This window comes from Lynx canadensis, chromosome C1 (genome assembly GCF_007474595.2).
Source record: "Lynx canadensis isolate LIC74 chromosome C1, mLynCan4.pri.v2, whole genome shotgun sequence".
NCBI lineage: Eukaryota > Metazoa > Chordata > Mammalia > Carnivora > Felidae > Lynx > Lynx canadensis.
The window spans coordinates 80,145,659-80,160,304 of record NC_044310.1 but is presented as its reverse complement, the minus strand read 5'-3'; positions in this window follow the sequence as shown (position 1 = coordinate 80,160,304).

Sequence of the window (14,646 nt, the reverse complement as noted above, 5' to 3'; positions counted from 1 at the left end):
GGGAAAACACAGATCGCTGTTTCCCGTACGGGCTGGCAGATCTATCTACTTTTATAGTGTACTATTTCAGAGACAAATGGTATTATAACGACACAGAATAGTGTGGTGGCTTCAAATGGGGGGGTATGTGTGCCTTATCTTTCTCAATGACAACAGATCACTATTAGGAACAGAAAGTGTTGTACTGTGTGACCATTTTGAGAATTATCGTGAACAGCTTGTGTGCAATGGCGGTGGGCAGGCCCATTTGCCCAGCCCCCCTTGTGTCTGATACCTCTGTCCCCCTCCTGGCTCTGCTTCCTGGGCCAGAATCCACTTGTTACTGTGTGTACCTCTTGCTCCTCGAGTCACTTCGTCTCTGATGTCCTTTTCTATCTTATTTGGCAAGACACCCTTTTTTTTTTTTTAAATTGACATATAACATTATATTCAGGTGTACAACCTAATGATTCAGTGTTTGTACATATTGCAAAATGATCACCACACTAAGTCTAGTTAATGTCCAATACTACTCAGAGTTACAGAACTGTTTTCTTGTGATGAGAACTTCTAAGATCTATTCTCTTAAGCAACTTTCAAATATGCAATATGGTATTATTAACTATAGTCATCATGCTGTACGTTATATCCCCAGGGCTTACTTCTTTTATAGCTGGAAGTTTGTACCTTTTGATTCTCTCCACCCATTTCACCCCCACCTCTGGCAACCACTAGTCTGTTCTCCACATCAATGAGCTTTTTTTGTTTGTTTGTTTTTAAGTTTTCATATACAGTAGTCTCCCTTATCCACAGTTTTGTTTTCTTATTTTGGCTCACCTCTAATAAAGGTAACTCAGTGTAGCCCCGAATGAAGTACAGCATAAAAATTAAGGGCTTGAATATCTACTCTGTCCCATACTGGTTTTGTGGAATTGGACAAGTTATTAACTTTTCAGGTCTCGGTTTTGTTATCTGTAAAATGGGTATGACAACGCCTACCTCTTTTCTGTGGGAGTTAAATGAGATTAGATGTGCTAGTCTTAATGCTTGGTGCACAATAAGTATTCAATAAATGCTAGCTGTTACTTATTTTTCATCTTCAGCCTTACTTTCCCACTTTAAAAATGTTTGTTTAGCTGTACTTGCTTTTGTAAGCAGCTTCAGATTTCTTTGGGGAACAAGGCCATGTATAATGAATAATCCATATCGCCAGTGCCTCTTTAAAGAGTTGTATCAATGTATGATAGCAACTCCAACCTAGGACAGGAAGTAGAAAACAAGATCAGTTGTAATGTGACAGCATCTATCCTAAGACATACACTTCTCATTACTTTTGACACAGTAATTTCCTTTTGGACTCTACACATGATAAAAAGCTGAAACAATTTTACCTATGTGAAAAGCTCGTTCACCAAAATTTTCCCATAGTTCTATTTATATTAGCCAAAACTTAAAAACAATCTGAATGCCTTTTAAAAGAGAAGTGGCTAAATTATTCATCCAAGAAAACTTTATTCAGTCATTAAAATAATGTTTTGGAAATTTATATGACAGAATGGCAAAGGCTCATGATGTAATGCCAAGAGGAAAGAACAATGGACTTAATTGTGTCTGTAACATGACTACAGCAGCCTGTGATAGTCTATAAAGACAGAGCCTGGACGGAAATATATCAGCATGTTAATGGGTTTTAAACAGAGAAACAATGGGTGAATTTCAAATCTCTTTCTCCACGTGCTTCTGTAATTCCCAGCTTTCTTTAATAATGAATTCCCCACCCACATACAATGCCATTTAAGGACTCTGTTCATAACTCATGGATAAACACAGAGGACAGCTCAGTTTGAACTGTTTTCTTTGGATAGGATGTCATCATTATTATGAGACATTCAATTGCCTAAGCTATGATATCGGACAGGGAATAGCTTGGGGGCCTGTGTAATGGGGCAAATTAATATAGATTTCTGTCAGCATCCTTGCTTGGACTGATAGCGTGAGGGAAAACAGGACACCTTTAGAGAAGGGGATGGGGAAGCAGAGTCTTTGTACTCACAGAAGTTACAGAAATTCCAAAATCAGGGAAACCGAATTCCAGAGCAGAATTCATTGCCTGATAGGGGGAAAAAAATTCCCTCAAACCTTATCTCTTTAAAGTAGCAAGTAAAATCCAATTAAAACGTGTTTTACTGCTATTCCCGTTTTAATATTATTTATTTTTTAGCCTAAAGTCATTAAAGACATTTTAGAACTCAAAGATAGAGTTATATACTTTAATTTTATGCTGTGTATTGACTTTTTGGATTATAAATTTTAAGTATACAAAATGTATAAATTAATGAGAGCAATTCATCAGTAAACCCAGCACCCAGAGAATGACCACCGTTAGTTAGACTTTATAGTGGGAAATTTCTCATTCTCTCTCTGGGGTAGATACAGCTAGCATTCCTTGAGCGATTACTAAGTGCTAGGCACTGCTTGGAGAATTTTACATGTGATAAGGAAATTTATTCTCACAGCACCCTTTCAAAGTAGACATACGAATTATCCCCATCGCATTGGTGAAATTCAGCTTCTTGTTTAAGACCAGGCAGCCGGGGGATGGCAGAGCCAGGTCGTGAGACCTAACTCCCTGGGCTCCAAGTCTATGCACTTAACCTTTCTCTCCATAGCTTCAAAACACATATAAAGACACCAAAGTGGGATCATACTGCATCTACTGTATCATAACCTGTTTTTTTCTTTTTAACGTACCTGAACATCATTCCAAGTCAATGGAGATCAATCAACTTCAGTGCTCTTAACGACTGCATTGTATTTTATTGCATGGTATCTCATAATGTATTTAACCATAATCCACATAGCTGGACATTTAAAAATTCTCACCATAATAAACAGCAATGGAATGCACCTCCCTTACACAAAAATGTGGATTAGGGGGGTTATTTTGTTAGGATAAATTCCTAGATGAGAAACGTTTGGGTCGAAGTGAACATTTTCAAGGCTCTAAACACCTGTTGCTAAAGGGCTCTCAGGAAAACTTGTGCACATGTACAACCTCCCAGAGCTGCAGGATGGTATGTTTTTCCTCTACATTCTAGAGTGTTTTTCAAACTTGTGCAGCTTGACTTACTGTAAGAAATACATTTTACATAGTGATTTGGTATATACACATTAAACAAAGTTTACTATTTTCCTGACTAGATGGAATTAACTTTTTCTCTCCTCTCCCCTCCCTCTCCTTTTCAAAACTTTCTTAAATACCAGACATGGGGTGCTTGGGTGGCTTAGTCGTTAAACATCTGACTTTGGCTCAGGTCATGATCTCACAGTTCCTGAGTTTCAGTCCTGCTTTGAGCTTGAGCCCCACTTGGGTGAGCCCTGCTTCTCTTTCTGTCTCTCTCTCTCTCTCTCTGCCCTTCCTGGGATTCTCTCTCTCTCTCTCTCTCTCTCTCTGCCCTGCCCCTTGCTCATTTGGGCCCTCCCTCTCTCTTAAAAAAAAAAAAAGCCAGATATGGTCCACTAAGTTAATTACATGAGCCACCAATGGGTGGTAACTCACAGTTTGAACAAACACTATGTCAATGCTTCAATATTAGTATTCTTTTTAGTTTTTGCCTATGTGAAAATCTGAGATAGTGACAAGTTATTGTTTCTTTCTTAATTTTTTAAGTTACTAGAGAGGTTGAATATTTTGGAAAATCATATTTTTGGAAAGAGTAAAATATAGTTCATTGTTTCTCAGCTTCCACTGAACATTAGAATTTTAAAAATTCCTATGATTTTTTTAAAAAAGCTTTTTAATGTTTATTTTTGAGAGAGAGAGAGACAGACAGAGCATGAGTGGGGGAGGGGCAGAGAGCGAGGGAGACACAGAGTCCAAAGCAGGGTCCAGGCTCTGAACTGTCAGCACAGAGCCCAACGAGGGCTCAAACTTATGAAATGCGAGTTCATGACCTGAGCCGAAGTCGGATCCTTAACCGACTGAGCCACCACCAGGTGCCCCCCAAAATTCCTATCCTTTAATTAATTGCTGGACCAAGTAATTTCTAGAGATTGGCCTCAGGTATCCAAATTTGTGGCCAAGGCTGAGAACAAATGCTATAATGCCATAATCCACATTAATGAGTTAATTTATGAGAGATCTATGTGATGGTATTATTAGTGACATGCCTAGATTGTTACTTTGGAAAACTGCTTTGGTTTGATGTCCCTTTCAACTTGATACCTACTGTAAAATTGTTTTGGCACACATTTAAACAAAGCAATGTGATCAGCTTTCTAAGCAGTTTGGTTAAGTGTAACTGTTCTCGCTATTAAGCACGGGTCACTTTTGAGGGTCACTATTTAAATTTAAGACCTCTAATATTTTTTGCAAGCCTACTATGTGCAAAGCACAGTGCCAGACTTGTTGGGTTAGACGATGAGCCAGCAGCTCACCATGTGATAGGTACTCCATGCTGTGCATGCAAGTAACTATGACACTGTTAAGAAAGTGATAGTTTCATAATCGTGGGAATTTAGAAATAAGATAATTAAAAATTGTGTCTCCAATATCCTCATAATATAGCCAATTTATGACCATTTCTATTATTTATACCAAGAAGTAATAAGAAAATTCAAAAACTGTATTTGAATAGTTGTTTGTCCGTTAAACACTACATATTTTTAAAATATCATAGTCGTCTGAAGGTATGACTTAACTCCATCTTAAGTATGAAGTTAAAGAAGGGTCCCAAGATTGGCTTATGAACTGTCAGCTGCACAAATCACAGTTATGCTTATTTGAATGTGATTTAGTGGTGAATTATAGCAAGGAAACTCAAGGGAGATAGTGTAGATTCTCATGAATAAAACCACATTATGGGAGAACCAATGTGTTATTTAATAGGTCAGAGTCCCATCCGATAGAGAATTTGAATCGCCTACTAGGCAGTCCACCTAGATTGTCCCCTAGAACCCCAAATTTAATGTGTCTCCCCAGCAGAGGTCTTAGCTCCTTCCCACCTCTCTCTCGAGCCATTTTCCCTCCTCTCATTGTGGCACAGTGGACAGTTGTGTGCTTTGCAGTAAGACAGAGGCTACTTTACATCTCTGATGCTGTCTCCTCAGATAGGAAAATACACCACTTGCTGGCCCAAACCAGTCTAGGGGATTGTGGGTGGTCTGAGGGCCTGAACACTGGCTGGAGGTGCTGGCCGTGTGATCCCAGCTCTGAAATCTCAAGAAGGCCAGCCTGGGACAACCTCTTCCTCCCTCCCTTTTCCTGTTTTTGTTTCTCTGTTATACATGGAAAGGACCTCAGGAGAGGAGTGACACTCATAGGAAGCTCTCTGAAGGCCACTAGGACCGGCGCCTGGTCCCAAGACTGTTTTGGAGAAGCGAAGACGGGAGAGTGGTAAATCTACAGAAGGTGCCCCCCTCCCTGGGGCGGGGGGTGGGGTGGGGAATGGCACAAGTGAGATATGCAACTGGATTCCAAAAGTGTTCCAGAAATTGGCGAATGGCAGGTGGCTAAGGGGAGCTGGGGATTGAAGTCAAAGGGAGTCATTCATGCCCTCTCATGGCATCTGTCTTTAATCTATTTGGCCACACTTGGCAATCCTCAAGTCTCCAAGTTCCTCTACTGCTGCTCCCTGAGAAGCGTGCTGGAGGAGAATAAGCTTTGTCCTTGAGCAAGTTACGTAACTTTTCTGTGCCTCAGTTAATTCATCTATGAAAACCGGACAAATGACAGCCTGTTAGAGGGGAGCAGCTCTGATGGCCAGGGTCAGGCCCCTGTATACTCCCAGCTGGGCAAGTGCCCAAGATCTCAGATGATCAACGGGGCTGGGGTGCAGTGGTTGGGCTGTGAGCTTATTAGGACCCTGCCATCTTCTCCCTCCGTGTAAAATGTCCACCCTCCGGAGAAGCACAGCCCTTGGCAGAGATGTAGCAGAACCGTTGTGGATGCAGTCAGACGATGAGTCGGCTGTTCAGTTGTTACCTGCTGTTCATCTACTTGGAGAGAGGAGATTGCCAGACACCAAGGGGAAGAACAGAAAGTCCCACAATCTTAGGGGCTCAGATTATTGGAGTATGGATTTTCCTCTTGTGGCCATGCTTACCAGAGGTCAATAATCAAGTCATCAAACCCAGACATAGGGCTTTTAGAACTGAAAAATGGAAAACAAGGGAGAGCTACATCCTGTTGGGTCACATCCTGTTCACGAAGGCAGGAAGTGGAGCAGCAGACCAAGATGGTTAGAAAAACATGACGCTTACGAAGCATTTGCACGCTATGTGTGTATGTACGTTTTGGTACACAATTTTTTTAAGATGCTATGAATCAAAACTCACATGTCATGCTTTTTGGAAGTCCTCAAGCTTCTTGTGAAATAAAACTGGCCAAAAGCCACCTCTTTATTATACGACTGTGTTCCATCTATAATCATACCAATCTAAGAAAGAGAAAAATATCCTATTTGCCGCCAGAAAACTCGTCCAGGAATCAGAGTGCAATGCTAGGAACTTCTCAGTGGCAGTCTTAGCGAGTATAAGATTGTGGACATTGCCCAGAAATAGGAGCTCTGTGGTCTCTCTCGAAAGGGAGGATGGATTGTCCCAGCGTGGGCAATCTGTAGTGCTTCTTCCCGGAGGCACCAGGCTCCTGGGGAATTGCTGACACACAGCGTCCCCTGCTCGAAGCACAGCTTGGTTTTCCTTCAGGCAGCTGCCTCAGCTGACAAACGGGCTTCTTGGACTCGGGAATACAGGCGTTCTGTCTGTTCCTTTCTCTACACCTTCACTGCTCTCACTCACCTTCTGTTTCTTCTCTCCCCTTCTTTTGCATGTGTTTCATGATGAGACGATGGCTGCTCAATGGTTCCATGCTGCTTTGCATGAGGGTGGGATTAAGGAGAAAGCCACGACCGTCTTTCAGGTTTGATGTTGATTGTTAGCATCCTTCAGGAGGCGATTTGAAAGGTTCACTCCAGCTCTGGACTATCTAGTTACTCGGGAGTGTAGTGCTTCTACATTAAGGCAAGTATTCAAGATGGTGGTGCTCAAACTTTTGGATTGCTGGTCCCTAGAATCTGCCTTAAAGGTTTAAAAACCAGGCGCTTTGCAACTAGTTGTCAGTGGTTTTCTGACTTTCTTCCTGAATTTCTTTAGACTATGGCAAGTAAGTGTGCTAGGAATGGGCCCTAGTTACTAGAAAATTAGCTCTTGGGTATATCCTTGCATCATGGAACTTGATGGAAGGGAACCTTCCAGGTAGGTAGGCCTGCTTTTTCACTACTGGTTTCAGGCTTTAGTATTTAGAGAAAGATACAAGAAAGAAAGAAAGAAAGAAAGAAAGAAAGAAAGAAAGAAAGAAAGAAAGAAAGAAAGAAAGAAAGAAAAAAGAATGGTATTGATTGTGTTAGGATCTATGCATTCATAGTGTAGTTTTTATTGTGAAGATTTCAAATAATGGAAATCCAGCAGAAATATTGCATGTAATTTTCTAAAATAATGTTTTTATTTGTCGGTGTGCTCTTCTAGTTCTTATGATGTGTATTTTAAACCTATTTACAGTATCATCATAAGTATTTTATATTTTCACCTACATTCGTGCATAAGAGATTTTTTTTAAATGACAGTTAGACCCATTTCTGTTGCTTATGGACAGAGCAGCTGAATGTCCACAGTAAGTTGTGGGTTTCCTTTCTGGCTCTGCCCCTGGGTCTCCAGCATTTCAGTACTTCAGTTCAGTCTGTGAAAAGTAGGAGCTTATGACTAGTTGCCTTACAAATTCACTGGACAGAAAAGTAAGTGGTGCATTATTTCAGAATGACCACAATGGAAAAATGTGGTCTCCAATGCCATGATACTGAAAGGACCTCAATATCTGGGAAGGTCACCAGGCAAACTCCCCTCTTTTGTCCTTGTCCTTATACTTCTTAGTTTTCTTTTCTCTGCTCACTCTTCCCAACTGTTCCTTCCTCCAAATCCTGCCTAAGTCTAAGAGCAAGGATTCTACTTGCTCATCGCTGTGGTGCCTGCTTTGTGATAGGCAATGTGCTAACGTCTTTCCTCCCTCCTCATTTACTCCTGCTCCTCGATGAGGTGGTTTCAGTGATGCCCACTTTGCAGATGAGGAAACTGAGCTGGTGGTGATGGAGTATCTTGCTCGAAATCAGTTTGTAAGTGACTGGAGCTCCTGTGCCCACACAGATCTTTGTAATGACATCTTTTTAATTATAGATCACATGCTTTCCCAACACTACCTTTTAACGCAGAGCCTGGTTCAGAAGATAGAAAGAGAAGATGTGTTTTAGAATCGGCTGCCTATTCTATCGAATGATATAATCTCTATTTTCTTTCGTTTTTGTTGTTTGAATTTACTGTCACTGCCTTCTACAAGGTGGGGACGGTCATTAGCAGACATAATTGTCTAGAGAATATGGTTTTATGCAATAGGAAAAGATATTTCAGAAATGTAAACTGGAGCAAAAGAAAAACAGTGTGTTTCCATATATCTCGTTTCCTTTTTTCCCCTTCTTTTGTAAACTATTTGGCTGTCTCCGTTTAGAATATAATATTAACTGCCTGGAGGACAAAAATAGCTTCTTTTGTAGTTTTAGCTCATCCAGCACCAACATATTGTGCTTTTTCATGGAAAGATCCATTTTTAGAAAGAATGCAAGGTACCCCCAGGCCCATGAGTAATGACTGTTTGGCAAGATGATTCTTATGCCAGATAATCGCTCTAAAGTCCTTCTTTGGAAGGGTTACGAATTTTTTTTTTTTTTAAATTTGTGTGTATTATTTGTGATATGTTGAAACCTCAGTTAATAAAAAAACCCCCAAAGGATATATATATATAGGGCTTTGGGAATTCCTTTTACTTCCTGTAAATGACTCACAATTTAAGCGTACTAAGTTGGATAGAGGAAGTATCTGTCTATCGCTGTCTCACAAAAATATAAACTATAAACCAGGAACAGAAACTGCAGACCTCTGCAAGATCCTCCTCCCTTCCTCAGGCAGAGCTGTGGATAGCATTTGAAGTCTTCAAAATGACTTGATGGGCCATGAATGGGATGATCCTGGGAAGAGAGAAGGAACCATTTTCTTGCTTGTGCTTACATTCATGACATGTACCTTTGCTCTTTGGTATGATTCTCCCCAGGTTCAGAAGTCCTGTCATCTACCTCAAATATAGCCAGAACTGATTCCCTACTCTGTGTGAAGGATCCAAGTGTCTAACCAAACGTGAAGAAATGGCTGGAATATGGAATTCCTAACTTTGAGAGTAATGGTTTTGTAGAGTTACATAGATGAACACCAGGGAAAATATACAGATGATCACTGAGTTAGATGAGTGGTCTCCTTCACCTCTGAGATTACATCATTCTGTGACTTTTTACGCTGCTAGGTCTGTTGAGTTTTTTCTGGGAGACCATTTTCAGCCACCTGGACTCTCAGAGTTGTTTGGTCAAAATAATGTTCTGAATGAAAGCTTGTGACAGACATTTCCTTCTCTGGGGCAGCATGCTGGTGGTAGCTGGGAAGAAACGGTGATCTCTAAAGAAAAGCAAATTTAAAGATGTGACCATTATTATTTCCACTGGAGAAATAACCATTACCTTGACATAAAAGTTACATTTCCCTTAAAGCCCACCATTTGGAAATTGAGCCATGGTTTTCTGCTACTAGATTTGGGTATCTCGTCCGAGAATTGTACTTTGCTCTGCATGTGTATTTTGTATATTTTGTGTATTTTGCTGCACTAACTGGTAGGCATATAGTTTGGTTCAAATTTCATACAGCTGTATTATTTGGAGTGATAATTCCATCAGCCATTCAATTAAGTTGAAATTTATAGGTTTATAAAGAGCATAAACACGATTTGAATTTTGTTTTGTGAAAATTTTAAAAGCCTTTTAAGCCACTGTTGGAACTTTCCAAGTATGGAAGATTTGCAAAATGTGGCCAAAGAGGCCAATTAAGTTTATCCAGGGTTTCCAAGATCCCAGAACTCAGATCATGGATGGCACTGGATCTGGAAGACTTCCCGAACAGGCTCCAGATAGTGGCTTCATGAGGAACTTCATTCCTTCTCTATTTTAATGGGAGTAAGACTTAATACAATAATAAATTTAAATTTTCCAGAAGGTCTTCTCAGTCTTTGAAATGCAGTCCTCTTGGCTCCAAGTAATCCTTGTTATAGATTGGGAAGAAAGACAGTACGCTAAGGGGATGGTATCGTACCTGGGCCTTGTGATTACTGCGTACTCTTTGTTCTGACTGAGCCGTTCCCAAATGGAATAATTGAAAAGCAGCAGATATCTGGAAGGAGATGTCATCAAAGGCATGTGACTGCAGCTTTTGTAATTTCAAAATAAATTACAGAATGATGGGGGCAAATTGCCCGCTTTTGTCCAAACAGATTCTTATAGTAAAAAGGATGATTTCTGTTTGGGGAAAATTATAACTGATGAAATAGGAATGAATTTATATCTACAAATTCAAGTGTGTAAGAATTAGTCCAGTTCTCAAAAACAGCGGCATTAAGGGACAGCTTTTATACCATTCAACTCATCCGTTGCAACTGCGTAGTTGGCTGACTTTTAGTAAATTCATGTAGCCTTGCCACTTGGAGCAATTCTTGGAGCACTTCTGTCTCCCCCCAAAAGTTCCTTTTTGCCTGTTTAGAGTCAATCCAGGCTCCTACCCTCATCCCCAGGCAACTGCTGATCTAATTCCTGTTTCCATAGTTTTGCCTTTGCTAGGAATTTCATGTAAACAGAATTGGGCAACATGTAGTCTTTTGTGTCCGGTGTCTTTCCCTCTGTGGCGTTTTGAGTCTCATCCGTGTTGCTGCTGCATGTATCAGTAGTCGCTCCTTCCACTGCTGAGCGGGACACCATTGTAGGGACAAACCACAGCAGATTTATTCATTCACTATTTGATGAACATTTAGATTGTTTCCAGTTTGTGGTTATTATCAACCAGGTTGTTACGAGTACTCACTCACATGTTTTTCTGTGGACATAGGTTTTCATTGCTCACAGATAGATACTGAGTGCAATTCCTGGGTCAAGTGGTAAGGGTATGTTTATCCTTTTGAGAAACTGAAAACGTTTTCCAAAGTTGATCTACCGTTTTATTTTTTCGCCAACACCGTATGAGTTGGTGTGGTCAGTCTTCTTTATTATAGTCATTCTAGGGGTTAAGTATTTTATTGAAGTATTAGTTTGCATTTCCCTAATGACTCCCAGTGTTGAGATCTTTTCATGTGTATCTTTTTTGGGAAAGTAACTATTCGAATTTTTTACCCATTTTTTAATTGGTTGTTTGTCTCATTGAATTCTAGGAGTTCTTGATTAGATTCACATACAAGGCTTTTATTAGGTGTAGGATTTGCAAGACTTGTCTCCCAATTTGTGACTTGCCTTTTAAATAAAAAAACTTTTTTTTCCTTGAGTATAGTTGACATAGAGTGTTACATTAGTTTTAGGTGTGCAACACAGTGATTCAGCTTTTCTATATGTGATGCTATGCTCACCACAAGTGTAGCCACCATCTGTCTTTTCTTTTCTTCATGGTATCTTTTAAGAATAAAATCTTGCTGAAGCCCAATTTAGCATTTTTTTCCCTTTTATAGATCTTGCTTTTGTTTGATTAGCTCTAGCTAGTGCTTGCCCAACCCTAGGTTACAAGGATATTCTTCTAGAAATTTGCATCGGTTTAGAATTTACATCTTGGCCTATGAGCTAGTTAAAACCATGCACGGTGTGTACAGTCGGGAGGTGAAGGTCTAAGTTCGTTTTCCGGTTTGTTTCATTTTGGTTTTGCATGTGGATATCCAATTGTTTCAGGAGCATTTGTTGAAAAGCTATCATTTTCCTTATTGAATTGCCTTGGTATCTTTGTAAAAATTCATTTACCCTAAATATAAGGGTTTACTTCTGTTCTCTCTATTCTGTTTCATTGGTCTATATGTTGCTCCTTACCCCAATAGCACACTGTCTCCATTACTGTAGCTTTATAGTAAGTCCTTTAATGTTGCTCTTGTTCAGTTTTTTCTTTTTCTTCATTATCTTAAGTCTCTTGGATTTTCATATACATTTTAGAAATTGCTTGTTAATTTCTACAAAACAGGATCTTTTATCTTGTGATTTTGCCACACTTACTTATTAGGTCTAATTTTTTTTTCTTGTAGATTTTGTAAAACTTTCTGTCTACAGGATTATGTCATCTGAACATAAAGACAATTTTGCTTCTTCCTTTTCAGTATGTATGCCTTTAATTTCTTTCCATTGCCTTATTGCCCTGCTTGGAGCCTGCAGCATAATGTTGAATAGAAATGGTAGGACAGACATCCTTGCCTTATTCCCAATCTTACGGGGGAAGCATGCAGGCTTTACCATTAATTATGTGGTTAGCTGTAGGTTTTCCTATAGATGCCCCTTATCAGGTGGAGAAAGCTAACTTCTGTTCCTCGCTTGTTGAGTTTTTTAAAAATCATAAATATTAGATTTTGCCAAATGTTTTTCTGTATTTGTGGAGATGAGTCTATGGACTTGTCTTGTATTCTTTTGTTAAGGTATACTACATTTACTGATTTTTGGATATTAAGCCGATCTTGTATTTCTGGGATGAATTTCATTTGGTCCTGGTGATTTTGTTGTTGTTACTGCTAGATTTGGTTTGCTATTGTTTTAAATATTTATTTATTTAGTTTGAGGGGGAGGAGGGGCAGAGACGGAGAGAAAGAGGGAGAGGGAGAGAGAGAGAGAGAGGGAGGGAGGGAGGGAGGGAGGGAGGAAGGGAGGGAGAGGGAGAGAATCTTAAGCAGGCTCCATGCTCAGCACAGAGTCTGATGAGGGGCTCAATTTCACCACTGCAAGATCACGACTTGAGCCGATAGCAAGAGTGGGATGCTTAACCAACTGAGCCACCCAGGAGCCCTATGGTTTGCTATTTTTTGTTAAGGATTTTGCATCTTTATTTATAAGGGATATTAAAATATAATTGCCTTTCCATGTGATTTCTTTGTGTGGCTTTTATATTAGGTTAATACTGGGCCACTAAAGTGAATTTGAGAATATTCCCTCAAATTCTATTTTCTGAAAGCATTTATATAGGTTTGACATTGTTTCTTCCTTAAATGTTTGATAGAGGTCAATAGTGAAAGCCATCAGACCTGGGCTGTTCTTTGTGGAAAGATTTTTACACTTGATCTTAGCCAAAGGCCAAGAAGCGATTGTGGAAAGATTTTTAATTGCTAATTCAATGTTCTTACTTGATATTGGTGTATCGACTCAGATTTTCTACTTTTTCTTGAGTCAAGTTTTGATAACTCATGGATTTTGCTTTCGTTTTTGTTTGTTTTGGAATTTTTCCATTTCATATAGATGGTCTGTTTTGTTGGAATAAGTTGTTCATAATAATCCTTTCATTTTCCGCAGGGTAGTGCTGCTTGAATTGGGTTGTCATAATTTTCCATTAACTTTAATCACAAGGGCATGGTAGTAAGTACTAAGAGATGTTGTAAAGAATCTCCTGTATTTCAGGAGATTCTTACTTCCACTGTATGTTAACACTCCAATTTCCCATTGCTAATCAGGATCAGTCGCCCTCACCAGAATTGTAACTCCCGTCTTTGCTATTGATTCAGAATTGTGAGGAGACTGAGGTGGCTGGGTGGCAAAATCATTGCTGTGTCTCTTAGTGGAAGCGTTTTCCTTCTTGGAACCAAGATATCTAGAGCAACAGAGAATTTGGCTGTGGGCACAAGAAGCAAAATGTTGCTGGTAGATCACGAAGAGTTATAGTGGTGCCATTCCTATTTGCGCCTCTTGATTCTGGAACCCGTGAATCCTGGCTATGAGAGAAACAATGCCATCTATTGGACACCGATTCAGAGCATATACAGAGGACCATATATCTAGAGAACCTCGTCTCAGCCCTGGAAGATATTGCCACCTAGCTGGTGTTATAACTGAGTTCTTAAAAGGCCAAGCCAGCTGCTTCAAGATGGTGGACAACCTGCTAACACCAGTTAATTCCATGAGCATGGGCCCATGGCTGCATTTCATTTGCTGTGAAGTGAGTTCCTTGGTAAAAAAAAAAACCCACAATTTTGTATGGAATACTGTGATGATAGATAAGGCATTCTACAAGTCCACAGATGGTAGTTTTGGCAGAAACACTGTGCACAGGGACCACAAATCCATATCTAGAGTGTCTATTTCAGCAAGAACAAAACACTGTCCTTTCCATAATGGAAAGTCCAATGTAATCAACCTGTCACCAGGTAGCTGACTGATTACGCTGGGGAATGATATTATATTGGGGACTCTGGGTTGGTCTCTGCTGCTGGCAGATTAATCACTCAGCAGTGGCCATAGCCAGGTTGACCTTGGTGAGTAGAAGTCTAAGTTGCTAAGCCATGTATAACCTCCAACCTTGTCACCAGGGACATTTTGTTCATGAACCCATTGGGCAGTGACAGGGGTGGCTGGAGAAAGAAGCTAACCGGTATTTACAAAATGGGTCATCCTATCTACTTGATTATTAAAAGCTTCTGCTGAGGTTACCCTTTGGTGAGCATTCACATGTAACACAAATATCTTCACTTATTCAGAGAAGTCTATACACACACTTCTTCCCCAAATTTCCTTTTTACCAATTTGC